This window comes from Sorex araneus, chromosome 1 (genome assembly GCF_027595985.1).
Source record: "Sorex araneus isolate mSorAra2 chromosome 1, mSorAra2.pri, whole genome shotgun sequence".
NCBI lineage: Eukaryota > Metazoa > Chordata > Mammalia > Eulipotyphla > Soricidae > Sorex > Sorex araneus.
Window position 1 is genome coordinate 333104160 of NC_073302.1, and position 16631 is coordinate 333120790.

Below are 16631 nucleotides of genomic sequence, written 5' to 3' on the forward strand. Positions count from 1 at the left end.
GAACTTATGCCCACATATCAAGCTTAAGACAGCTCATCTAACAAGCTTTCTGGCAAGTAGAATTTTTCATCAATCTTTGAAAAAAAGAAAAAGAGAACATCTCTCAGTCAGTTAAGATGATGGCTGGCATCACTTACAGAATTCCTGCCAAACACCGAGTTCTTGCTTCTTTCCTTCAGAGCACAGCAAAAGGCATACATCCAAGCAAAGACCATGTACCCCTTGTCAACTAATTCCCTCACGTGCAGGGAAAAGTCTGTATGTCATGAGTCCGGGAAGCATGCCCAGAAAGACTAGTCCCCTGCCATGCAGCACTGCCTCCAGGGAAACCTGGCTGATGAAAGTGAGCCATGTTCCCTAGTCAGTACCTTCCAGCTAAGCACTAAGCACAGGCCCTGAGCAGATGGGTGGAGCAGCTGATTGGTAAATGCCAGTTTGGAATTAAGGAGAAGGTGTGAATCACATCCCACCCTGCTGTGAAGGCTGAGAGACTGGGCAGGGGGAATCCACTTTACTGGAAAACAGCACCTAGAATGGCACTAGAGCTCCTCCTTCCTGGTAAGATGATCCCTGCTCCTTATTAATAGAAGGAAGACCAAAGAGGAAGACTCTTTCCTGGATGCCTCTACAGGGGCCCAGACAATGGTGTGAAAACATTTCTAGACTCTGATCTCCCAGAACAAAGCATTCTCATCTATTCAACTTTAAGCAGTCTAATTTTATCTTAACAGACAAAATAAAAGTAGCCCCTCAGGGTCACAGGATGTGACCTGGGGCCCTTTCAGGAAGCCCCAGAAGGGCCTCAACCCAGGAACCTCAGAGAATAGCTCAGCCTCATGCATGGATTGTGCCACGTAAAATTCATAGGAGTCACTGATCCCTGTACTCCAAGAGCAGGAAACTGGGGTTCCGGATGTATCAGTGACTTGCAACATGAACAAATTCAAGCACATAAAGAGGAGGCCAAGCCAGAAGCAGGGTCACAGAGGAGCAGTGGGAAGGAGCACCCCAGCACATCACCACCAGCAGGCACCTCTTGCCAGCCTGAAGGATTTTCCATGGCAGACTCCCCCAGGGGAGACAATGCTCAGTGAAAATTCTCCCCCCATTCCCACCACCGGTTACCTCTGGCACCTGCATCACCTCACAGACACACAGATGCTGATGATGCTTTCTTCAAGGCCACTACATTGTCCTCTTCTCCCCGAGTTCAGGCATCTGTCAGCATCAGGGATGGATGTGGTTTAGGCACTGCAAGGCTCTCCTTGCCCACTAGCTCGCCCAGAGAAATAACCCCTGGAAACATCTGGAATTGGAAGGCCCTGAAGCCCACCCTGTCAGTCCTTGGTGAGTTCTGCAGGAGTGTTTGAGGTGAGAAAGTCTAGGAAGGAAACTGCTACTTTAACTGAAGACAAAATAAGCAGCCCAACTCATTCTCTTCATCCTTCCCCACTCATAAGGAAGGCACCCACACAAATAAAGGGCTTTCTTTTAGAAAGTGGTTATTATATAACAGGGCTAAAGAAAGCCACATTGCACAGTTATTCTCCAAGCCCTGGGAAGCAAGCTCGGCCTCTGTGCCATCTACAGTGCAGAAACCTATAAAGGTGGAGAGTAACGGGGAAAGACTGTAGCACATCAATTCAGAAGGTGGTTCTTTTCACAAAATAAAATCTAGAGTATTAACATTCTAATTATAGCCCTTTCTGCCCATGAGATTTTTCTGGTTCTTTCCCATTTCCTGAATTTCTACTCCTTATATCTAGTACTAGCCCTAACTCTCAGTTCATTATTTATGCTAGGTTATTAGTATATCAACTAAAACATTTTTGAGATATTGGGCTAGAGAGATAGCACCACGGGTAAGATGCTTGCCTTGCACTCAGCCAAGATAGTTTTGATCTTTGGCACCACATATGGTTCCCAAGAGTAATCTCGGAGCACAGTTAGGAATAAGCACTGAGTACCACTGGATATAGCCCAAAATTGAAACCAAAAAAATCTCAAGATATTAAAGAAATTTTCCTACAATTGAAATTGCCCTACTTCTGCAAGAGACAGATGGCAATGCTTATTTAACCCAAGTTTGCTTGACAGTTTACTACTATTCATTTCACTGACATGATTTTTCTGCAGTCTTAGAATATTTCATGCTCTTTCTGAAAATGTTCACCTTTCTATCTGTGACCCACTTTATTTTCCTAAGCCTCCTTCTATACTGTTTCCTTTGAGTTACTGTCTATTAGTGGGTCTTAGCCCACTTTTTTTTAATTGACTTACTGTGAGATACACAGCTACAAAGTTGGTCATGATTGGGTTTCCAGTCATATAATGTTCCAATATTGTCCCTTCACCCTTCGCCAGTATACATTTCCCACTACCAATGTCCCCAGTTTCACTCCTGCCAACCCCTTCTCTATGACAGACACCTCTGTCTCTCTCTCTTTCTCTCTCTCTTTCCCTCTTTGTCTTTCTCTGCCTTCCTCTGTCTTTCTTGCTCACTCTCTCGCTTTTTTGGGGGGCATTATGGTTTGCAATACCCTTAACTTCCTTTCACTATCATTGTCATAAGACCCACTTTACACATAAGAATACTGAACAGAATTATTCTTTTGCCACATGACCCTCTCTCCTAGCAACAAACCTGATTTCTTAATCAAGCAGGGCATTTCCTTGTCTATGCTTTAATCCTATGTACATCATCATTCTAACTCACTGCTTTTTAGAACAGAGTTATGATCATCATACAGGGAAAGCACAAAGAAATCTGGGTTAGGACTATGTAATGCCTACTTAGACAACAGAGGAGGTGGAGGTCTTTCTATGGTACAGAATGTTACTTTCATCATAATCCATCCATGCCAGCATTCTGATCCTAGACTTTCTACTTCCAAAACCATGTGAAATAAATGATTGCCGTTCAAGTTACTTAATCCATTAAGGTGCCAGAATGGAACTTGCTGTTCAGATGACTTGGAGAATGCTTGGCAGCCCTCATTCCAGAGTTCTTCTCCTCCCTGTCATTGGTGATGGCAATATGAAATTGCATGTCCAAAACCAACCTTTTAATTCAAGTAGACCTGTATGATGATCTTTTTTCCAATGAAGATCAGTCCCTCTGAATCACTTAAGTTCAAACTTCATTTCTTGATGCATGTTCTCTTTCTCTCTTCAGATTGATCCTCAGGGAATGGAAATGGCCCTCAAGAAATAATTCCATTTTTTTTTTCATTTTCATAAAGGTGTTCACAATAGCAACAGAATGGTCCTACTGGTTTTCCACTGAGATGGAACCTTGCATTCAGACAGGTAGCGTGTAAAGAGTCGAGCCAGTGTATTGATGAGTACTGGCGGCAGATTCTTCAGGTGTTCAGGTCTGACCTTGTCCCGACCAGGTGCTGTACACATCTTTACCAACGAAATGGCATGTCGGATTTCAGAAGGGAGAACATTGGGAACGACATAGGATGGCCTGCAAAATTTGGTATGTGGGCAGGTGGACATGGCTGTCAAAGAGATCCGAGTAGAAGTCATGAATAATCCTCTCCATTGCCTTTCTGGAAGATGAGATAGATCCATTGGAACATCGGAGGGCAGTCATCTTAGTCTTGTAGTTGGTGAAGGACAGGCAAGCATTGCGAATATGTTTCCCAGCTTCTGCTGCACTGGCCAACACTGCTGCTCTTCTCTCTTTGAGGTCTTTCTTTATCACATCTCTGCACAGCTTTGTGAGCTTGGACGTTAGCTTGTGGTTGCCTGAGGCTCGTGCCAAACCACGTTGACTAATGAGCTTGCGAGTTTCTGAAGACAGGCGTCTGTTTGTGGCTTTCTCACTCTCTAGGCATTCTTTGCACAGTCATGGAGGTGCTAAACCAGTCGATTGTATTCCTCATCAATGTTGTCAAGGATGGCATCTTCCCATGTTGCTGCAATAGTGCCAAAGAGCTTCCAGTTGTACAAGAAGGGAGACATCCACGACATCAGCAACTATCGCCCAATCTGCCTGCTGTCCGTCGTCTACAAGTTGTTCATTTGTGTCATCCTGAATATAATAGGCAGAACACTAGACGAAGGACAACCATGCGAGCAAGCCGGGTTCTGAAGTGGATTCAGCATAATAGACCATATCCACACAGTGACCAAACTCATTAAAGTTTCGAGAGAGTTCAAGATGCCGCTCTGTCTAACATTCATCGACTTAAAAAAGGCCTTCGATTCTGCTGAGACTGAGGCGGTCATCGAAGTCCTGGCCAAACAGGTTGTTCAAACTCAGTATATCAAAATCCTCTGAGGGGTGTATTGTGGATTCACCACCAGGATCTCACCATTCTACAAGGAAGTGATCATTGATGTAAAGAGAGGGGTGCACAGGGTGATACCATTTCACCAAAACTCTTCAGTGCCACCCTCGAGAACATCATGCAATGACTGGAATGGGAAGGAATGGGAGTGAAGATAGACGGTCAGCAATTACACCACCTCCACTTCACTGATGACATCGTTCTTATAACACCAAATATTACCCAAGTGGCACAAATGCTGGCCGACTTCGACCACGAGTATAGAAAGGTCGGATTGCAACTGAATCTCAACAAGACGATGTTCATGAAAAATGAACTGGTCCCTAAAGCTCCATTTGCTCTCAATGGAACGAGTATTTCCGAATGCAGCAGCTATGTATACCTGGGTTGAGAAATCAACATGAGGAATGACTTGGTGCCAGAACTGCGCAGGAGGAAGAGAGCAGCATGGAATGCATTCAAGAGTGTCGAAGAAGTGGTTAAGAGAATGAAGAACCTCCGACTCTGGGCACATCTTTCCGATTCCACCATTCTTCCTGCACTAACATATGCCTCAGAGATCTGGGCCCTATGCAAACAGGATGAGAACGCTATTAGGGTATCCCAAAGAGGAATTGAAAGAGCTATGCTAGGATTATCACATCTCACTCAAGTGAGAGAAGGAATCCAGAGTTCTGACCTCTGTCAACAGTCAAGAATCAGTGATGCTGTCTCATTTGCCAAGGCATCAAAAATCAGATGGGCCGGTCATGTAATGCGATTCAGAAACGACCGCTGGACTAGAGCTGTTACCAACTGGATTCCACGGGATGTCAGAAGACCTCGTGGCCGTCCACCAACTAGATGATCAGATTTCTTCATCAAATCCCTGAATGAATAATTTGAGGCTCTTTCTGTGCCTGGAGCAAGCAGATATCATGGTCTGCACTAGCACACGACAGGGACAAATGGAAATGTTACTGGCGCCTGCTCGAGCAAATCGAAGATCAATGGGACGACAAGTGATACAAGTGATACAAGTTCACAATAACAGATTACATTCGATATTTCAACACTAATCCCACCACCATTACACCTTCCAACCAACATAATTTTGAATTTTCCCACTACCACTCAAGCCTGCTGAACAGACAGATGCTAGATCATTTATTTTGTATTGCTTGTTATGAATAGTATAAGATGTTGCTCCTGGAATTCTAAAATTTTAGATAATTAGGGTTTAGAGAAATATCTGCAATGAGCTGCTTGGTTCCGAGATTCTTTTATGAATTTCTGGATCTGGCCTCTAATACGCCTAAATGGCAGTTGGAGGCAGATTGTGGGCATGACATCCAGGGCCCCACAAGGGAGGGGAGGTGGGAAGGACCAGCCCATCCCCTATCCCTTAAGGCCTGGAGTTTGCAATCACTGGTCCCGAATACCTGGGCTTTTCATTGGGTTCTGGAAGTTCGTAGATGCCAGGATTAAGAAATAATTCTTGAATCTACCTACTCTTCATTTTACTCCTCTTTATAATACTGGAGTGGGGCGGTGGCATTATATCTGGTCTCCCAAATATTATTAGTCTTCCCTCTAACTCTAAACATTCCCCATTTGCTAAATTCAATTCTGATCACATTATTTTCTTATTGAAACACTTAGCTGACTAAGATAAAACCTATAAGAGAAAGCTGAATCCTGTGTCATGATATATGGGCCAGTTTAGTACAGGGCTGCTGTTAGTACTTTTAAACCACAGGTTAGGTTCTCTGGCTCTCTGGAGTACTTACATATTGTGTATCTGCTTTTATCTTATCACTACAGTTTAAAGGGGACAGCATAAGTTCTGGGTTCAGGCCATTAAATCTTCTTGCTTATTGTGATTCTTTTCATTTTCATGTCTCAAACAAAGTGCTTATAGACTAGTACACTGAAATTATTCAGCAGCATGTCTGGCACAAAATTGGTGCTCAATCAATATAGGCCAAAATAGAATCAGAACCAGAGACACAACATGGTCTGACAATGTTTTACTGATGACAACAATTAACAACCATCAAGAAATATCTAGTGTTTATATAAAGTTAACAGAGTTTATTTAAAGCAGTCAGGGAACAAGGGATGGCCACTGCTATAGCACCTGCCTTGCAGGCCTGACCTGTAAATTCAGTTCCTAGCACTATACCACATGCCAAGTATGATACCCAAAAACCCTATTTGTAATCTCTGATGTCACAAGCAATCATATGTTCCCCCAGAGACCCCAGCAGCATTGTAAAAAGCATATCTGACCCCATCATCAGAACAACAAAGGGAAGGAAGAGGGAAATTAGAAAGTACTAGAACACAGTACAGTCATAACTAGAACAGAGAGTGCTAGACTCCTAGTCTCTTGCTTCAAAATTCTTCAGTGTGTTTGTGTGTGTATGTATATACACACGGGCACAAGCACATGCACACACAGGAAATTAAACCTACAGTCTTTTATCCTACAGTCTTTTACATGTGCTACTATCACTTGGCAATTCTGGTCCTCAAGATTAAAATCAAAATAACACTTTGATATCTTTATATTCCCCTTGAGGTCTAGTTTATTTAAAATTTTAAAAAGAATATGAAATGTTCTCTCCTAACTGTCATTTGCACAAAACAGTGCTAGGGCTCTTATCTGGCTTTCTGGGTGTTTTGTGAAAAGCTTAGCCCAGTTCCCAGGCACAGAACAGGGAGCTAGTGGCTTTCTTTGTTTTTCTCAAATACCATTTGGATCTCAGGACAATGTTCTTGGCCACTGTAGAACTGAAACTACAAGCAGTCGGCACCTTTTCTGACTACTCGCCCTGAGTTTGGTCCACTCCGTTCCTATCTAAAGAACAGCAATCCCAGTTTGGAAGACACCTCAGAACCTTCCAGGATATTTTTGAAATGAAACTTTAAAGCAGCTCAAAATGATATGATTCAATACATGGCAGATTCCAATTTCAGTCGCCAGTGTGAGAGCTATTCTGGGGTTCAAGAAGGCAGTTAAAACAATAAAACTGCTTCCCAAAATAAGACTTCACTGCATCTCTGGGAGGAGAATTCTGAGCCCTCCTTCAGCTGCACCTCTTTGCTGCATAACTGCTTTCAGTTTAGAGCAGCTTTGGATGGGTGTAAAATGCCTCTTGCTGAAAGATAAATGGCAATATTATCCTCATAGTTACACATGTGAATCTCCAACAGGTGCTAAAATGACTACAACTGCTCTACTTGATCTCAAAAGAACAAAACAAAGGGAGTTTCAACCCAGAAACAAGGACCTAAGAGAGAGAGCACCTGGAGTGGGTTGGCATAAGTGGGAGACCCCGACACATGAGTCCACGCCCCCTCGCTTCACTGGAAAAGAAGCAATGGGCGCTTGTATGTAGCACACACTCCACCCCGGCAGGAATGCAGAAGCGAAATTTAACAGTGGTTTGACAATGAGCAGGAATTCAGTCATACATCTGAGTGCTTACACTGTGGAAGGGAATGTATCAGAGCTGACAGGAGTAAATAACAACCAGTGTGGACTCCATACTCACCAGGGTAATACCATGAGAGGTCAGGAACAAAAGTAACTAAGGGGTCAGAAAGCGCTCAAAGTGCTGGGGCACATGCCGTGTGTGCTTTCAGGTCAGTCCCCGCCCCCTCCCACGTGCCCTATCTCCCAGCCCTACAAAAAAACGGAGCAGCACCACAAAATGGCCCTAAGTACTGAACCAACCACCAACCCCAGACAATGAGATGAGTATGGCAGAAGTATCCTGAACCACCCGAGACTGCTTGGGAAGCAAAACACAAGGCAAATAAATTAATAATTTGATAAAATATGACACAATGTCATCATCCATTCATAATGCAAATACAGATCTGGTTCAAAGGATCAGAGAAGTTTCTGAGAAACTTTTCATTCCCAGGTGGGTATTATTTATTAGGCTAAAATGTCAACATTTGGAATAATGTTCTAATGATGATGGATATAAAATATGTAGCAGAACTAAGGTTTTTCCATTTCCACTCCAGTTCTACTATTCAGCTTGCAAATGGTCTTAATTGTAAATATAGTAGAAATAAGAGTAACACTAAAAATCACCGTGTATTGATGGTGTCTAGATTTTTTAAAATATTTTTTCATGTCAAATTATATCTCTTAATATTCAACCTTCTTTCATATCCCAGAGCAAGGTGAAAATGCAATAGACCTTGTCAGAGAAGTCCATACTTATTTTTTAATATTAGCTCTTCTTATGGTGGAAATTTTTGTCTTAAAACCAAACTCCTGGGTCTCCAAATTGACATAAATTCAATGACCCCATGTAATACTGTGTGTAATGAGGACTCAGTTTTTAAGAAAATTGCTTTATTTAATCTAGTAAAAGTATAGAGAGAGATAGGATGTTCAAGGAATTTGTTTAACTATTGAGGGCTATCACTTATGCTTTCAAACACTTGGCATAGGATTCCTTTCAACTTTCTGGCTCAATGATGTGATTGAGATAAGCAAAAGCAGAGAAAAATAAAGGGAACTTTTGTCAAACATTCCATAACGTGAGCTTAAGGATCAAACTAAAGATGCTGGGGGAAAAAAAGAAAGAGACCATCTCCACTGCAGACTCTGCTAGCTCCACACTCCTCCTTCTGTATAGCACTGTAGCACTGTCACCCTGTTGTTCATCGATTTGTTCGAGCGGGCACCCGTAATGTCTCCATTGTGAGACTTGCTGTTACTGTTTTTGGCATGTCGAACATGCCCCGGGTAGCTTGCCAGGCTCTGCCCTGTGGGCGGGATACTCTCAGTAGCTTGACAGGCTCTCTGAGAGGGACAGAGGAATGGAACCCAGGTCTGCCATATGCAAGGCAAACACCCTACCCAATGTTCTATCGCTCCAGTCCAATCTGTAGGAGAGAGGGCAATTTTGAAAAAAAAAAAAAAGCTACAGGCAAGTCACTTCTTTTTCTTTCTTCTTTTTTTAATCGTCAGATGCATTTACAAACTTACAGACTTTCATGACTGAGTTTCAGTCATATAATGTTCAATTACCCATCCCTGCAACAGTGCCCATTCTCTACCCCCAATGTTCCCAGTATCCCTTCCTCACCCCTTCCCACCTGCCTCTGGGGCAGACACAATCATCTTACTCTCTCTATCCTTTTGGGTATAAGCAGTCAAAAAAAAAAAAAAAAACACCAGACCTTATGTACAAAGCACAAAACAACCACGTCTTCAGATCTCAATGTCCCATCCAGTGCACTGTTTCTATCTTTATCACTTTCAATTCAGGAAAGCAAACATGTCCCTACAATATGGAAACTCTGTGTTCTTTGTCCAATTTACCCGCCAGGCTAATTTCCTTATAGGGAACAAATCTCAACTGCAAAGTTGAACGTCAATTTTCTTTAAACAAATTTAAGATGATTTCTACTGTACAAACTCAAACACTCAGGCGGATGGTGTCATTAATGCTTTTATCTTCATTGAGACTGAAGCTAAGAACTTGCAGATATTTCAAAGAAATATATAGGTGATAATTGAGCTAAATAAATCCCTATTTACATAGGAATGAAGTTCAAACCCAGAGTCTTTTTTCATATCACTGACACCTGCTGCTTCCTCCCACTTCTTCTGCCTGCCCTAAACACTGCCAGGCCTCCCTGGCAGCAGATATGCTCTGAGGAGCCGTGCCCAACCAGCACTGCCACGCTAGCCTCTCAGCCCTTCCCTCTCTCAGAGACAGGTGCTGGAAGAGGTTGCTCTGTATGTCCCTGGCTCCGCAGTGGTAGGAAAATGACACAGAAGGAAGTTACCAACAGGAAGCAGGGTGAGCAGCAGACCCAAGAGCATATTGAATCTTGGTGCTCACTGTCTATCTCTGCCACACCCCTTCCACAGACATGTCCTCTGAAATCCAGGGGGATCTAAGGGACAAGGGTGTAGTGAGAGGCAGAAGTCCTGAAGAAAATGGATGAATTCCTGGATTCTTATAGCCTCCAGAGGCTGAACCAAGAAGATCTGAAATACCTGAACAGACCTATCACCATCAAGGAAATTGAACAGTAATAAAAAGTCTCCAAAGCACAAAAGTCCTGGCCCAGATGGATCCACTAGTGAATTCTTCCAAATCTTAAAGAAGACTTGCTCCCAATCCTTTTCAAGCTTTTCCAGGAAATTAACCAGAAACACTTCTAAACAGTTTCTATTAAGCAAATATCATCTTGATACCAAAAGCAGACAGAAATACCACAAAGAAAGAGAATTACAGGTCAATATCCATGATGAACACAGACGCAAAGATCCTCAATAAAATCCTAGCAAACAGAATCCAAAAACTCATCAAAAAGATCATACACCATCACCAAGTAGGATTTATCCTGGGAATGTAAGGATGATTTAATATTCACAAGTCAGTCAACATAATACATCATATCAATAAAAGAAAAGATTAAAAAAATGACATGATCATATCAATAGATGCAAAGAAAGCATTTGACAAGATCCAGCACCCATTTATGATGAAAACTCTCAGCAAAGTGAGTACAAAAGGAACTTTCCTCAAGATAGCCAAAGCCATCTACCACAAGCCCACACCAAGCATTATTCTCAATGGGGAGAAACTAATACCCTTCCCTCTAAGATTGGCCACAAAAAGGCTGCCCGCTCTCACCACTCCTATTCAATATAGTACAAGAAGTTCTGGCCATAGCAGTTAGGCAACAAAAAGATTTCAAGGGCATACAGATAGGAAAGGAAGAAGTTGAGCTATCACTATACTTAGAAAATCCTAAAGATTCCACAAGAAAGCTCCTAGAAAAAATAGGTTTGTATAATAAAGTGGCAGTTACAAAATCAACACCCAAAAGTCCATGGCTTTCCTAAATACAAATAATGAAAGAGAAGAAAGAGATATATAAAAAAATCCTATTCACAATAGTGCCTCAGAAAATCAAATACCTCAGAATCAACTTAACTAAAGAGGCGAAGAACCTATACAAAGAAAAATTATAAAACACTACTTCAATAATTAAAATAAGATACTAGGAAATGAAGAAGAAGACACATCCCCAGGTCATGGATAAGGAGGACTAACATTATCAAAATGGCAATACTCTCCAAATCACTATGCAGATTTAATGCGGTCCCAATCAGGATACCCATAATATTTTTCTTTTTTTGAAATTTATATATTTTTAAATTAGTGAGTCACAGTGAGGGTACAGTTACAGATTCACACATTTTCGTGCTTGTTTTTCCCTCATGCAATGTTTAAGAGCCCATCCCTCCACCAGTGTCCATTCTCCACCAAAAATGACCCCAGTATCCCTCGCACCCACCCCAGTCCCATCCCCCCCACCCCACCCTGCCTCTGTGGCAGGGCATTCCAATTTGATGTCTCTCTTTCCTTTGGGGGGTTGTGGTTCCAAATAGGGATATTGAGTGATCATTCTGTTCAGTCTCTAGTCTACTTTCAGCACGCATCTCCCTTCCCGCACAGGATCTCCAATCACATATTACTTGGTGTTCCCCTCTCTATCTGGAATGACTTTCCCCCAGCGTGTGAGGCCAGCTTCCAAGCTATGGAGCCAACCTCCTGGTATTATATACTATTATTCTTGGGTATTAGTCTCCTACTCTGTTGTTCTATATTCCACAGATGAGTGCAATCTTTCTATGTCTGTCCTCTCTTTCTGGCTCATTTCACTTAGCATGATACTTTCCTTGTTGATACACTTATATGCAAAGCTCATGACTTCATCCTTTCTAACTGCTGCATAGTATTCCATTGTATAGATGTACCAAAGTTTCTTTAACCAGTCATCTGTTCTCAGGCACTCGGTTATTTTCCAGATTCTGGCTATTGTAAACAGTGCTGCGATGAACATCTAAGTGCAGATGTCATTTAGACTATACTTTTTTGCTCCTCTAGGATATATTCCCAGCAGTGGTGTTGCTGGGTCAAATGGAAGCTCAATCTCTAGTTTAGCTGGGTAAAGTATTCTTGGTGAGGTGTTCATTTCATTAAGTTTTTTCACTATATCCCACCATTGTCTTCAGGCTTGGAAGGTTTCTTCTGATAGGTCTGTTGTGAATCTATGGGGTGTTCCTTTGTATATGATCTCCTTCTTTGATCTCACTGCTTGCAGTATTGTGTCTCTATCCATGGCATCCATCATTCTGACTATGATATGCCTTGGGGATTTTCTATTTGGGTCCCTTTTAGCTGGCACCCTTCGGACTCCTTGGATCTGGATGTCCGCATTCTCTAGCTCTGGGAATTTCTTAGCAATGATGTCTTTAATTGTGTTTTTTTCATTGGGATTGGTTCCCTGTGCTTCTGGTACTCCTATGATTCTTATGTTGTTTCTCCTGTGGTCATCCTCTAGGACTCTAATTCGCTCCAGAGCCATTCTGAGGTCTTTTGCCATTATTTGTTGTTACCTATATGCTTTCTGCAGGTTGTCTTCAAGCTCACTGATTCTGCCTTCGGCTGTAGTCATTCTACAATTGAGGGCTCCTACCGAGTTTTTTATTTCATCCACTGACTTTTTCAATTGTGTCACTTCTGTTCATAGCTTTGAAATCTCTGCTCTCATTTCTTCCTGATAATCTTGGTGGACCGTTCCAATGCTGCATCCATATCCTCCCTTAATTTATTGGATGTTCGTTCCATAGTTGTTTTGAGTTCGTCAACCATCTTGACGACTTCCTCTCTGAATTCTTTATCCGAGAGGAGGTTGTATCTCTGGGAAGTCGCTGCTGTGGTTACTGAGATCCTCCCTTCCATCTCTCCTGGTGGTGGGGATTTTCGCTGTTTCTTCATGTTGTTATGGGTTTTACTATCAGGTGCTCTCCTTAGCTTGAGAGGGGCCTTAACTGAAGACGTGGGGTTATGATCTTTTCACAAAGGACTTTATGTGCAGCTTGATGTGTTCAATGACAGTTTTTGTGAAATTAGGCTAGGCTAGGCTAGGTTAGTTGACTATTAACATATAGTGACTAAGATGACCAGGGTATTCTTCAGAGGAATAGATTACATCAATTGTGGCCAAAGCACCATGCATGGAATGGGAGAAATAACTGCGGCCACTCCAGAAAGAGGCCACGCCCACTTTTGAGACCACGCCCCCTGATGTGAGGACACGCCCCTAACCTGGGAAAGAGGGAGAGGTCAGGGCCTGTGGGCGAGATGGCTCACCCGTGGCAGGTGGGGCGGGGGGGCTTCCCAGGGAGCCCCAGACCGCGGGCAGGGGGCAAGGGGAGGGCTTCTCCATCAATACCCATAATATTTTTCAAAGACAAAATACTCCTGAAATTTATGTGGAACAATAACCCCCCACGAATAACTAAAGCAATCCTTGGGGAAAAGACAATGGGTAGCATCACCTTCCCCAACTTCAATCTGTACTACAAAGCAGCAGTAATTAAAACAGCATGGTATTGGGCTAGAAACATACCCTCAGATCGATGGAATAGAGTTGAATATTCTGTCACAGACTCTCAAGTATATGATCACTTAATCTTTTTTTTTATAATTTATTTATTTTTAATTAGTGAATCACCGTGAGGGTACAGTTACAGATTTATACATTTTTGTGCTCATGTTTCCCCCATTCAAAGTTCGAGAACCCATCCCTTCACCAGTGCCCATTCTCTACCACCAGTAAACCCAGCATCAATCCCACCTTCCCAAGTCCCGTCTCCCCCCACCCCACACTGCCACTATGGCAGGGTATTCCCTTTTATTCTATCTCTCTGATTAGGTGTTGTCGTTTGCAACAAAGGTGTTGAGTGGCCATTGTGTTCAGTCTCTAGTCTACATTCAGCATGCATCACTCCTCCCCCGTATGACCTCCGACCACATTTTACTTGGTGTTCCCTTCTCTGAGTTGCCCAGAATGAGAGACCAGCCTCCAAGCCATGGAGACAGCCTCCTGGTACTTATTTCTACTATTCTTGGGTGTTAGACTCCTATTCTATTATTCTATATTCCACAGATGAGTGCAATCTTTCTATGTCTGTCTCTCTCTTTCTGACTCATTTCACTTAACATGATACTTTCCAGGCTGATCCACTTATATGCAAACTTCATGACCTCATTTTTCCTAACAGCTGCATAGTATTCCATTGTATAGATGTACCAAAGTTTCTTCAACCAGTCATCTGTTCTAGGGCACTCGGGTTTTTTCCAGATTCTGGCTATTGTAAACAGTGATCACTTAATCTTTGATAAAGGAGCAAGAAATGTAAATTGGAACAAGGAAAGCCTCTTCAAGAATGGTGCTGGGAAAAAAAGAACTCTGACCTCTGTCTAACACTAGGCACAAAAGTCAGATCAAAGTGGATTAAAAACTTCAATATCAGACCTGAATCCATAAGATACATGGAGAAAAATGCAGGCAGAATCCTCCATGACATTGAAGTTAAAAGCATCTTTAAGGATGAAACATCACTGACCAAGCAAGTGGAAACAAACATAAACAAATGGGACTGCATTAAACTGAGAAACTTCTGCACCTACAAAGAAACAGTGACCAAAATGCAGAGCAAGCCCACGGAATGGGAAAGAATATTTACCCAATACCCACCTAATAAGGGGTTAGTATCCAGCATTTACAAGACATTAGTAGACTTGTACAAGAAGAAACCTCCAACCTCATAAAAAAATGGGCAGAAGAAATGAACAGAAACTTTCTCCAAAAAGAAATACAAATGACCAAAGGGCATATGAAAAACTGCTCTATATCCCTAATCATCAGAGAGATACAAATCAAAACAACAATGAGATATCATTTCATACCACAGATACTGGCACACATTAAAAACAACAAGAACAATCAGTGCTAGCACGGATGTGGAGAGAAAGGGACCCTCTTTTCTTGTTGGTGGAATTGCCGTCCAGGCTTTTTGGAAAATAATATTAGCATTCCTTCAAAAACTAGAAATTTAGTTTCAATATGACAATTACTGTTAACATCCACGGTATGTGGCAAGTATATGAAGTTGTTATATGCTTAATAAGATGTCTTGGTCTGAAATAAAAAGGCAATTGAAAATATCAGATACAACTAAGAAAGCAAGTAAGCCAATAATTGAGAAAATGGCACTTAGCTGAAAATGATGAAAGTCACTGGAAACAATGAAAAACTCTTTAGTGGATAAATGTTAGTGACACATTAGAGTGCACAGAAAAATTAGCATGATACTGAGGCAATGTGTTTAGGAAATTTTTCAAAGTTTAAGTTGCAAAAATAATAGTAAGAGAGCAAGCAATGATTGGTAAACTGTGTGATGGGGACTAGACTTTTGTATCCATGGAAGTATGAACTTCAGTGCATTCCGGGGTTCTATGGACAAGGGGTATAAGAAAAATTGAAACCAGGACCCTGCCTCTTCTTGTTTCCATTTACTTTATTGTTTGGATTTAAACAACATTGAATTTATCATCACCATAATATTCCTTTTCCATTACTGAATGGAGTATATCAAAAATAGTAGTAAGGGGCATAAGGAACCTAACAGATGAAAACACAATACTGGAAGTGAGCAAACTGTAGTAAATACAGATGTTGACTTTTTTTCTTTTTTATTTTTTTAAGCCACACCTGGAATTGATCAGGGTTTATTTATTTACTCTATGCTCAGGAGTCCAATAGTGCTCACAGGTTCTAATGTGATACCAGAGATTGAGCCAGGATAATCCAAGTGTCTTACCTCCTATACTATCTCTCTGGTCCCTAGAATTAAAAAAAAATTTTATCTAGACCTTTAACCCAAATTCCACCATTCCATGTTCACAACCCTACAACAATGACCCTAGATACCCTCCCACACCCCAATCTGACTCCTTAAAAGACACATTTTTAAAATTTAATTATCGTAGCCTAGGTCTCATGCTTTCAGTTGTGTTAGATATAATGCTTTAGATATGTACAGATACCTCATCTCTACAACAAGGTGAGTCCAAGGTCTGCTCTGTCCCCTGCTTCTTCTTGTCTTCTCGTCTCAACTCCCCTTCTTTGTTGGCATTTTTTCTGCAATACATAGCCATTTTTTTAACCCTCTTTGATCCCTTTATAACCTAGATGTTTGATTCTATATAATATATTAATGAGAGGGGCTGGAGCAATAGCACAGTGGGTAGGGCTTTTGCCTACCATATGGGATCGCTGGCCCGGGTTCGATTCCCAGCATCCCATATGGTCCCCTGAGCACCGCCAGGAGTAATTCCTGAGTGCAGAGCCAGGAGGTAACCCCTGTGCATTGCTGGGTGTGACCCAAGAAGTAAAAAAAATACACTAATGAGAACATCTAATACTTGTCCTTGTCCGTCTGGTTCA

The 16631-nt window shown here is 41.9% G+C and overlaps 1 protein-coding gene across 7 annotated transcripts in view; it reads right to left on the reverse strand.

Annotated features, from left to right (window-relative positions):
- CSGALNACT1 (chondroitin sulfate N-acetylgalactosaminyltransferase 1) overlaps window positions 1–16631 on the reverse strand; it is a 415840-nt gene that overhangs the window by 153028 nt on the left and 246181 nt on the right. The window contains exon 1 of one of the 7 annotated variants that reach the window (XM_055120452.1): window positions 1144–1160. The exons of the other annotated variants lie outside the window; for them this stretch is intronic. The gene's annotated coding sequence lies outside the window, so the exon portion shown is untranslated. Of the gene's footprint in view, window positions 1–1143; window positions 1161–16631 lie in introns of those variants that run through there. 7 annotated transcript variants of the gene reach the window in all.